This window comes from Cupressus sempervirens, chromosome 10 (assembly GCF_028749045.1).
Source record: "Cupressus sempervirens isolate cs-2001-9-10 chromosome 10, ASM2874904v1, whole genome shotgun sequence".
Taxonomy (NCBI): Eukaryota; Viridiplantae; Streptophyta; class Pinopsida; order Cupressales; family Cupressaceae; genus Cupressus; species Cupressus sempervirens.
This window is the reverse complement of record NC_143127.1, coordinates 305,517,862-305,530,381: the sequence shown is the minus strand read 5'-3', so window position 1 is coordinate 305,530,381 and position 12,520 is coordinate 305,517,862. Positions and strand designations below refer to the sequence as shown.

The 12,520-nt window shown below is 36.0% G+C and overlaps 1 pseudogene; it reads right to left on the bottom strand.

The window, feature by feature from the left end:
• Positions 1–341: 341 nt before the first annotated feature.
• On the bottom strand, positions 342–11,859 carry LOC149533846 (laccase-17-like; annotated as a pseudogene).
• Between the last annotated feature and the right edge of the window lie 661 nt (positions 11,860–12,520).

Here is a 12,520-nt window from a genome sequence, read left to right as displayed (position 1 = left end):
AAAAATAATATATTAAAAAAAAAAAACATTGTACATCAATACTAACGTGATTTATATAACTCCTTAAGCAACTAGAGAATATATTGTAACCTAGAAAGCCATACTAGCATTTTTATAAAAAAAACAAATTGTTTGAAAAGGGTGCCCTTATTATAGAATGACCGTCCTATGCTGCAATTACAATAATACACATTCTTCTTTCTGGCATATTGGAGAAAAGAGACATAAATAGTCTCTTTCTTCTTCCGCAACTATGTTGAACAAGCACAAAAATGGAAACAGTGAAATTTAGAAAACTAAGCACATGTTGCACCACGAATTTGAAGACATAGGTCAAGAGATCAACATGAGGGAATATCTTTGGGTGGAGGAAGAAGAGATTGAGACCTGCTGCCATTTCCATTCAAAATGACACATGCCATCTTCAATCCTCAACTGGTATGTAGCTTGAGATGACAATGCATAAACCATACTCCTGTACTTGAACTCATTTGGTTAAATAGATTTACATGAAGGAACCAAACATATTATCTTTTGAATTAAATAAGCGATTGAAGCTAATGCAATAATAGTAATATCTGTTCTATTCATTTTCATTAAAAATAATAGATTCGTGTAAATTAGATCAATAAATTTAACTCAAACAGTGCATACTTGGATTGTCGGCTAGGAATCTAAGGGCCGCCCAACCTCCACTAGGAACTCCAACTGTTTTTCTCTCAAGAGGATCCACCAGATTAAAGATAGCTAGGTCAGTGCTCGCATTGTAGTTTCCAGTACCCATACCCACGATGAAGAAGTTGAAGCCGTGCAGATGCAAAGGATGGCTCTCGAAGGTCACAATGCTAGTGTCTTGCAGAACAAGCTGTACACTGGTGTTGAAGGAAAGCACTTCGACCTTCGTGTCATTGAGGTTCTATGTGTTGTTGGGCAGTGTGCCTGTGTAGTTGAAAGGAAATGGCAGACTGTCAGGGAAAGTGGTATTGTAAACTCCAATGGACTTGTTCAAGTAGTAGGCTTGAAGAAGAGTAGTGGAGGGAAGAATGAAGGAAATGTTGTTAATGGAGGCTGCAAACATGGTATCGTTGGGACCTTGACATGTTTGTCCTTGTGGGCACGGGTTCAGCCCCAACCCAACTGTGAAGAATTGTTTATCCACCTTCTGAGGAATAGCTACTACTGGAAATTTTGAATTGCCTAAGCTTCTCATCTTTTGGCTGAAGTTGGCAGAAAATGAGGTATCATTTGGGGCTAGAAGCATAGGCTTCATCATGGAAATGTGAAGAAATATATTACCAATCCTAAAAATCAATTTCACAAAATTTAAAATTTTCGCTCAGCACTCACTATTGCCAAGTGCTAGTTTTGCTCGGCACCTTAAGGAACCGGGTGGCAGGAGAATGCCGAGTGAGCTCAGAAAATGAAGAACAACTCGGCACAAATTGATGCCAAGTGAGCTCAGTAGTGTGGATGCCAAGTCAACTTGGTAGCCACAGGAGGGTGGAGCTCAGTAGAAGAAGGCACTAAGTGAACTCAGTAGCCACTATAGAGTGGAGCTCAGTAGAAGAAGTTACCGAGTGAACTTGGCTTGAACTGCAGAAAAATGACTTCTACCAAAAGACAATACCGAGTGATAGAACTGCTACATGAACATTTCCACCATTAAAACTAGAGAACCAAAAACTTGAAACTTCCAAACAAACTTCTCAAATTCAATGAATAGAAGAAGAACAATGTATTCTAGTATGCCTCCTTGTTTTCTATTCAATTTTGATTAAACCATTACAAAATCTAGGAGCATTCAGCTTCAACCAGAAAACCCTTAAACTTTAAACAACTTCAATACTTCAAAACTTTAAACAACTTCAATACTTCAAAATTTTAAACTTGCAGCTCTAATGGCTACATACAATAGTGCTTAGAGCAATCGCTGCTTCAACAGGATGAACTCAAAAAATAATAAACTTATAGAGTGATCAGAGAAGAAATACGTGCATCTACAAGCACGAAATGAATTTCCTTCTGTCTCTACACTCTGACAACTAGATCGGTTGATCACTTCTCTTCTCTCTGCAACTTCTAATCTCTTCAACTTCAACTTCTTCTCTGGTCAAATGGAACTGAACATTCCTTTTTGTCTTTGCCAAAAAAGTTTCTCCCTCTTTTCAGAATTCCAAAAAAGCTCACCTACCACATTCATGTTTTTTGTCTGTTTTGTAATCTGTTAGGGGTGGTAGGTGGGCATTTGGCTCCAGGGGAAAATGTCAACTATAATTAATATTCCAACACTCCCCCTTTGTCCTGAGCCAAACAAGCAAGGATCACTATTGATCCACATCAACTACACCAAGACACTCTCTTAGGTGTACAAATCTTCGAATGCCTAATGGCTTTGTGAAAATGTCTGCTAGCTACTGCTCAGACTTACAAAATTCCATTTTGATATCTCTATTCTCTACCAACTCTCTAATGAAGTGATATCTAATCTCTATATGTTTACTTCTCCCATGGAAGACTGGATTCTTGGACAATGCAATAGATGAGATGTTGTCACAATAAATTGTGGTTCCATGCTCTTGCCTTTCATTCAAATCTGTCAAGATCCTCCTTAACTAAATAGATTGACATGTTGTTGCATTTGCTGCTATGTATTTAGCCTCTACTATAGATTAAAAAAAAATAGGTTGCTTCTTGGATGCCCATGAAATTGCACCTGATCCCATATGAAACATGTATCTAGAAGTTCTCTTCTTATCATCTACACTTCTAGCCCAATCACTATCTGTATAACCTACCAACATGAATTCATTTGCTGTAGTATACAAAATTCCAAATCCCTTGGTACCATTCACATACCTTAGGATCCTCTTTACCGCTTCCCAATGGGAATCCTTTGGTGTTTCCATAAGTTTGGAAATCAAACTTACTGTATGCATTAGGTCTGGCCGAGTTGTAGTCAAATACATCAAACTTCCAGCCATACTCTTGTATAGTGTTGGATCCACTCTCTTGCTAGAGTCTTCCTTGTTCAACTTCAGACCTATTGTTGTTGGTGTGGGGCTAGCTTCTTGTTTTGCATTTTGAATCTCTCCAAGATATGTCCTGCATATTTTTCTTGAGAGATGAAGATGCCATCATGCATTTGTTTTACTTCTATGCCTAGAAAGTACTTCAAGAGACCAAGGTCTGTCATTTCAAATTCATTTTTTATGGCCTCTTTGAACTCACCAATTAGAGCCTTGTCATTACCAGTAAAAATTAAATCATCTACATATAAGAAAACAATCAACACATTTCTATTTGATGCCTTGATGTAGAGAGTAGGCTCACCATTGCTTTTGCTAAAGCCATTTCTCATCAAATATGAGTCAATCCTATTGTACCATGCCCTAGGAGCTTGCTTAAGCCCATAAAGAGCTCTATTCAATCTATATACTTTGTTCTCTTCACTTGCTACTTCATAACCAGGTGGCTACTCCACATATAATTCTTCCTTCAATACACCATTTAGGAAGGCAGACTTCACATCTATTTGGTATACCTTCCATTTGTGTTGAGCTACAATTGCTATGATAGCACGCATGATTTCCATTCTTGCAACTGGGGCATATGTCTCATCATAATCTCTACCATACTACTATTTGTAGCCCTTGACTACCAGCCTTGCCTTATGCCTATCAATCTTGCCTTCAACATTGCATTTGGTCTTGTAGACCTATTTCACTCCAATCACTTACCTTTTGGGAGGCAATTCAATTAGCTCCCATGTCTCATTCATTTCTATAACATCTATCTCCTCATCCATGGCCTTACACCATTTCTTCTCCTTAACAGCTTCTTCAAAATATATTAGATCACTATGAGAAAATAATGCAAAATTAACACTCTCATCATAATCTTCATACCTTTCATCTTGGTATATCTCCCTAAGACTTTTGGTCTTTCTTGGTAACAAGGAGGAGAGTGTGGGATCAGAATCTTCACTACTACTTGGCACTAACACTTGGTCATGCCTAGAGGAGCTCAGCAATGATTGAGGCTACTTGCCTTTTCTTCTATCTGCTCCTTCTTCTTACTGTTCATCAGCATCTTCTTCACTCATAATTGGCACTTTACTTGAGGTGCTTGGTGACTCATCAGTTTGTCCATACCATGAGTAATTTTCAAGATATTCCACATCTCTTGAGAGAATCATCTTATTGTTCAATGGGTCATACAATATGTATACCTTTGATTCTATAAGCTATACCATGTGAAGATGCACTTCACACATTTGTCATCCAATTTTTGCCTTTGCTCTTTAGGCACATGTGCATATGCAACACATCCAAACACCCTTAGGTGTTTAACTATTCATCTTCCTCGTGACCATGCTTCCATTGGAATTCTATCATGGACTACCTTTGTAGGACACCTATTAATTAGGTAAACTACTATTGCCACAACCTCTCCCAACAATTTTGTTGGGAGACCTTTCTGTTTCATCATGCTCCTCGCCATTTCAACAATGGTCCTATTCTTTCTTTCAGCCACTCCATTCTACTGTGGTGTATAGCTGGCTATGAGCTCTTTCTTTATGCCATGTTTCCTACAAAAATTTACAAAAAAAAAAATTGGAGGTATACTCCCCTCCTCTATCTTATCTTAGGACCTTGATATAGTGTCCACATTCTCTTTTAGCCTAGGCTTTAAGCTCAAGAAACTTATCAAATGCTTCAGATTTAGATTTCAAAAAATAAACCCATGTCCTATGATTAAAATCATCAATAAATGTCATAAAATAAGTACTCCCCCCAATGGAATTAACTTGCATAGGACCGACTAGGTCAGTATGCACTAACTCTAATGGATATCTAGCCCTCCTAAAATTTTCAGAATTAAAGGGAAGCCTATGTTGCTTACCCAAAATACAAGCCTCATAATTGTCACATGAATTTTCTATTCATGGCAAACCTTCTACCATTATTTTATTTGACAACAAATTTAAACTAGCATAGCCAATATGACCATACCTAAGGTTCCATAGCCATTAAGGGTCTTCAATCACACTTCTTAGAGCTGATTGTGTGTGAGGTGCAACAAAAACTTGAGATGAGAAACATGTCTCTATCCTCAAGGGAAACATTCGGTTCTTTTTCATTTGAACTCCTACAAGTAAGTTCTTGCTCCCATCCTTTTCATGAATGACACATGTGTCATTCTCCATCAGCACTTTGTATCCATTTTGAATGAGCTGACCAATGCACATCAAATTGTGCTTCATACCAGGGGCAAAATACACATTTTGTATTTCTTTCTTTTCACCTTGCTTGGTGTAGACCATAGTAGATCCTTTGCCCACAACTGGTAGGGTTCTATTGTTACCCATTTTAATCTCAGATTTGAAACTCTTGTCAATGAATGAAAACAAAGTTTCATTACCACTCATGCGGTTGCTACATCCACTATTGGGGTACCAAACTTCAGAGCTTCCTTCTTCAGCAACATTACACATGGTAAAGATAGTGGCATTGTTTCCACTTCCCATGTTCACATCAGCCACATTTGCTTGTCTGGATTGATCATTTTGCTTCTTCCAGCATTCACTTGCATAATGTCCATATTTATGATAGTACTAGCATTCTACATTAATCCTATTTGAGTTGATGTTTTTCTTGCCTCCTCTTGAAGTATTTTGTGAGCTACTTGCTCCATCTTCTCTTCCTGAGCTTTCTGCTGCAACATTTCTTTGTCCTCCATTACCTTGGCCTCTACCTCTAGAGTTTATGCTTGAGCCATTTCTTCCTCTCCCCCTTCCTATTGGATTTTATTGAGCCTTGAATGCTTGATCTTGGGAAGAAGAAGATGTAGATTTATTGATCCTATGCTCATGGGTTTGAAGAATACCCATCAACTCATCCATTGTCAAAACAGTGAGGTCTTTTGCCTCTTCTATGGTCATGACCAAATTGTCATATTTGTGAGGTAAACTCCTCAATATCTTTTCCACTATCATTTTCTCTTGATAGTCTTCTCCATTAGACTTTAGTTGATTAATCACATTGGAGGTACTTGAACTGAAGTCTACAACTGATTCATTTTCCATCATCTGAATGTTCTCAAACTCCCTCCTTATATTCTATAGCTTTACTATACGGACTTTATCACTTCCCTTGAAGTTCACCTCCAGGATATCCCATGCTTCCTTTGCATAATTTGCTGCTGCAATTTTGGGAAAAATTATCTCTGTCATTACTACCTCAATCAAACTTAATGCCTTAGCATCCTTCCTCCTTGACTCCTTCAGCTGAGTCTTTTCTGCATTTGTGAGAGCAACATACTAAGTTAGGTCTATCACATCATTGAACCCATTAATCAAACTCCCATAAATCATTTGCAACCATAATGGTTTTCATCTTCTTCGCCCATGTATCATAATTTTGTCCATTGAAGGGTGGTGGTTGCTGCCATATCTTTCTTGCATCTTCTGCCATGTCAAATATCCCAAGAAAAAAATTTCCTTAACTCACTTTGGATGTGAGGCTTCAAAGCTCTAATACCATGTGAAGAAATATATTACCAAACCTAAAAATCAATTTCACAAACTTTAAAATTTTTGCTTGGTACTCACTATTGCCGAGTGCCAGTTTTGCTTGGCACCTTAAGGAACTGAGTGGTAGGAGAGTTCCGAGTGAGCTTGGAAAATGAAGAACAACTCACCACCAATGGATGTCAAGTGAGATCGATAGTGTGAATGTCGAGTGAACTTAGTAGCCATAGGAGGGTGGAGCTCAATAGAAGAAGGCACTGAGTGAACTGGGTAGCCACTGTAGAGTGGAGCTCAGTAGAAGAAGTTAATGAGTGAACTCAGCTTGAACTACAGAAAAATAACTTCTACCAAAAGACAATACAAAGTGATAGAACTATTACGTGAACATTCCCACCATTAAAACTAGAGAACTAAAAACTTGAAACTTCCAAACAAACTTCTCAAATGCAATGAATAGAAGAAGAACAATGTATTCTAATATGACTCCTTTTTTTCTATTCAAGTTTGATTAAACCATTACAAAATCTGGGAGCATTCAGCTTCAACCAGAAAACCCTAAAATAACCCTAAAACTTTAAACAACTTCAATACTTCAAAACTTTAAACTTACAGCTCTAATTGCTGCATACAATAGTGCCTAGAGAAATCACTACTTTCAACATTCAACAAACAATAAACTTACAGAGTGATCAGAGAAGAAATACGTGCATATGCAAGCATGAAATGAACTTCCTTCTATCTCTGCACTCCGATGACTGGATCTACTAATCACTTCTCTTCTCTCTGCAAATTCTAATCTCTTCAACTTCAACTGCTTCTAGTAGAATGGAACTGAACATTCCTTTCTATCTTTGCCAAAAAAATTTCCCCCTCTTTTTAGAATTTCAAAAAACTCACCTACCACATTCATGTTTTTTGTTTGTTCTGCAATCTGTCAGGGGTGGTAGGTGGGTGTTTGGCTCTAGGGGAAAATGTCAACTACAATTAATATTCCAATAGGGAAGAGAGGAGGAATTAATATTGGAAACATACTCTAAAACTCAAGCACTATTTGAGTTGTCAAAAGTTGTTGTTCCCATAGCAAAAGGGCCAGAAAAAATGAGGAATGTCGCATTGGGTTGCTGAGACATGGCTGTCAAGAGGACATTGGTAGTCTGACCAAGAGTGATCAAACTAATGTTGGTTTTAAATGGCTTGACATACACAGCATTTGCTTGTACTATAGTCAATGTATGATTGGCAATTATGAAAAACAAGTCACTATTAAGTGCAACATTAACTAGACGAAGTAGGTAAGTTTTCTCAAGGATCACTTTGAGCCCGAATGTATTTGCATTGCACATGAGTAAACATTATATTTGTTGTTACACTCACATTTGAACAATTGAACATTTTTCTCTTTATGTTTCATCCATTTTTAACTACCTATACTCACCGTTGGCAAAGTAGTTATACATAAGCCTAGGGAGTCCATTCATGGTATATGCATCTGACACATTCACTTGCACACCACTTTGCATTGCTTGATTGATAATAGTCTTAGTGTCCACATTCCACCACTCCCCTACAATTTTTAACCCAAAGATAAGCTTTTTTGTTAAAGACACCTGATGTAATAGCAAAGTCGACATTAAAGACATTGTCTACAAGTGTTGAAAGGGCATACCAAAAACAATGGGCACTTCCTTGTGTGGGTGAGGGAATGGGTAAGAAGCATTCTTTTTGGGGTAGATGATAATGGGCCCATGTAAGCTTGCTCACAACGATGAGATGTGGGCATGCCACCACAATGTTCCTCTTTGCCTTTTCACTATGTATTTGTACACATAGCTTTTCCTAGTTTGAATTGGACACTGAGTGACATAAGCAAGACCATTCGCCCATCGAGATCTAAGCTGTCAAATTCCATGCCTGAGAAATTCATTGGAATTCATTTGGAGATAAGATAGGAACAATATTATATTATGTTTATGAAGTAAACAAGTGAGCAGCAGAAGGAATAACAATGTATGCTAATGATGTTCTGAACATTATTTGTTACATTCACAACCACGCAATCTCCTTCTCAAGCAACTACTGCAAGCCTCGAGTACTAATAGTTCAAAGTTAAGAGAGCTTTTGTAGTGCAAAGGCGGGTCATATTTTTCATTTGGATCTAGAGGTATTTAGAGAAAAGAACAAAGCATGGCTTTAATATTCTGGCTAGGAATGAAGCAAAAATAACAATAATAAAGAATAAAGAAGTTCAATCATTTCCAATACATTCAACTCATTCCATAGAAATATATTTAACCCACATTGAATTTGTAACATGATGGGTGGGTAGAGGCACACAAAAAATAAAATATGAAATGCAATGAATGTGCTGTAGCACAATATTTGATTACTTTTTTTATTGATTAATAGAATGGATACACAACACTCCCTTTTATAGGAAATTTTACAACCTCTAGAAATCTTTGACATTTGTCAACAAGAAAATTATCTACAGAATTCTAGAAAATACTACAGCCAACAGAACCTTTTAGAAACCTAAACTTCTAAAAACATTTATTGATGGATTAGAGTAGAAATTATTATTTCTAACACTCCCCCCTAATTTCTACTATCAACTATTACAAAACTTCTTTAATATTTACAACTCTCAGAGCCTCTTTCAAAATTTCAAACTATACTTGTGGTAAGGCCTTGGTGAAGATATTTGCAAGTTGCTCCTCTAATCTGCAATGCTGTAAATTATTTTCTCTACTATTAACCAGCTCTCTAATGAAGTGATACCTTGTGTCAATGTGCTTTGTCGTCTTGTGAAACACATGGTTCTTTGAAAGTGCAATAGTAGACTTGTTATCACAATAGATTATAGTAGGTCCATCTTCAGCTTGCATTAAGTCTTTCAAAATCCTTCACATCCATACTGCTTGACATCCTACTATTGTTCCTACTACATACTCTACTTCAGCTGATGAGAGAGTTACTACAGGTTGCTTCTTTGATGCCTAGGCTACAACAGCTATCCCAAGATGAAATGCATATCTAGATGTGCTCCTTCTATCCTTAGTATTCCCTACAAAATCACTATCTATATATCCAACTAACTAAAAATCATCTAAAACAGAATATAAAATGCCATGATTCATAGTTCTTGCCATATATCTCAAAATCCTTTTTCTTGCTTACCAATATGGGTTCTTTGGTGAATCCATGAATCTAGAGATTAAACTCACTCCATACATAATATCTGGTCTATTAGTAGTGAGATACATCAAACTACCAACTAATCTTCTGAATATAGTTGAATCAAAACCTTTCTCAGTATCTTCTATGTTTAATTTGGTGCCTACTACCACAGGTGTAGAAACTAGACTACAATTTATCAATCTAAATCTTTTCAAAATATCTTTTGCATATTTTTTTTTGGCAAATAAAAATTCCTTTATCATTTTGAGTAACTTCAATGCCAAGAAAATATTTCATCAATCCTAGATCTATCATTTCAAATTTCATTTTCATTGCTTATTTAAACATGTCAATAGATAAATTGCCTGTGAAGATCAAATCATCAACATATAAACAAACAATCAAAATATGACCTTGTTCATTGATCTTGGTATATAATACAAACTGGTGCTTCTCTTGAATCCATTCTCCATCATGTAATAAAGCTATTCTACTGTACCAGGCTCTTGGAGCTTACTTTAATCCATAGAGTGCCTTCTTCAACTTATAAACTTTGTCTTCATGTCCTCTTATTTTGTATCTTGGTGGTTGCTGCACATAGACTTCTTCATCCAAATATCCATTCAAAAATGCTGGTTTGATGTCCATTTGGTGAACCATCCATTTATTTTGAGCTACAATAGCTAATACTATTCTAACAGTATCAAGTCTTGCTACAGGTGCAAATATTTCATCATAATCAACCCCATATTCTTATGAAAATCCCTTAGCAACTAACCTTGCCTTATATTTGTCTACATCTCCATTAGCTTTAAACTTAGTCTTATAAACCCATTTTACACCAATGCAATATTTTTTCTTAGGAAAATCAACTAATTCACATGTATCTTTCCTCTCAATTGATTCTATTTCATCATTCATTGTATTAATCCAATGTTCTTCCTTGATTGCAACTTCAAAATATATAGGATCTTGAGTAAATAAAGCAAAATTTGATTGCAAATCTAATTTACTTCCTTGATCATAAATGTCACTCAACCTTCTAATTTTCTTTCTTGATCTCAATTATGCAAATATGGGGTTTGAATCATTACTTACTTGTGAATTCAAAGATCCTCCATGCTCAACTTCATTTTCTATGTGATCTCCTAGTGGAATTCATGGTGAAGTTCCTTCTTGGTCACTTGGTTGATCCTCTTGATCTTTATTATCCTTTTTATCCTTCTCATCCTATGATATTGTTCTAGCACCTGTAACATTTGTATCTATATTTCCATCCTAAGATTCATCCTCTTTAAATACAACATCCCTACTCACAATGACTTTTCTGGTGATAGGATTAAACAACCTATATGCCTTAGATCGCTCATCATAGCCAAAAAAAAATGCATTTCTCACTCTTATCATCTAACTTACTTCTATTTTCTTTAGGAACATGTGCATATGAAATACAACCAAATAATTTGAGATGAGAAACAATATGAATCTTACCACTCTATGCTTGTTGTGGAACCATGTCCCTTACAATCTTTGTTGGGCTCCTATTCAAAATATAACTAGCACAAAAAACTGCCTTAGCCCAATACTCATTAGGAAGATTCTTAACTTTCAACATGCTCCTTGCCATCTCCATTATTGTCCTATTCTTTCTCTCTACAACACCATTTTTTTGTGGTGTGTAACTTGTACTAAATTGCTTGTTGATTCCATGATCTCTACAATAATCCAAAAACTCATTTGACTAATACTCTCCTCCTCTATCAGATCTCGATACCTTGATAAGTAAACCACTTTATTTCTCAACAAAAGTCCTAAATTCTTTAAATTTTCCAAAAGTTTTAGATTTGTATTTAAGAAAGTAAACCCATGTCTTTCTAGTAAAGTCATTAATAAATATTAAGAAATAAATGCTCCCCCCTAATGATGGTGTTTTCATTGGACCACATATATCCAAATGCACAATTTTTAAAGGTACCCTTGCTCTATATGACATCCCTTTTGAAAAAATCTCTCTATGATGTTTGTCCAAAATAAAACTTTCACATGGACTTAATAATGCTTCAATTGGGGGTAAGCCTCTTAGCATTTCCTTTTTTTGCAATAAAGATAATCCTTTGAGATTTAGATGACCATACCTCAAGTGCCATATCCATGTTTGATCTTGACTTGCTGCCTTGAAACTTGCTGCAACTTCATCAGTCATATTGCTCTTCATCCGAAGTGGAAACATTCTGTTATTTGTCATTTCTACCCTTGCAATCACTATGTTACTAGGATGCATATCAAATATAGTGCATAATTTTTTCTCAAAAATAACTGTATAACCTTTTTGACTAACCTGCCCCACACTTATAAGATTATGTTTCAAACAGGCACAAATTATACATCAGAAATAGATTTCTTACCAGGCTTTGTTATAATATTAATTGTGCCCTTTCCACTCACTTCCATTATCTCATTATTTCCTAACTTCACTTCTGATTTAATTGATCTATCCAAACTTTTAAAAAAATTCTTCATTTCCTATCATATGATTGCTACAACCACTTTCTAAAAATTAGAAATCATTTGAACTCTCTTGGGCTACATTGCAAGTAATGAACAACATCTTAGAACTACTCTCAAAAAAAATTTCATTTTTCTTACTCATATCAGCTTGTTTCTTTTTACACTCATTTGCAAAATGTCCAAACTTCTTATAGTATTAACATTGAATATTTGATTTATCACACCTTTGTGATATCTAGTTTTTATAGCTTCCCCTTGAATAGGAGTATTGATTTCTTCTTCCTCTTGAATCTGGACTCCTTTCTT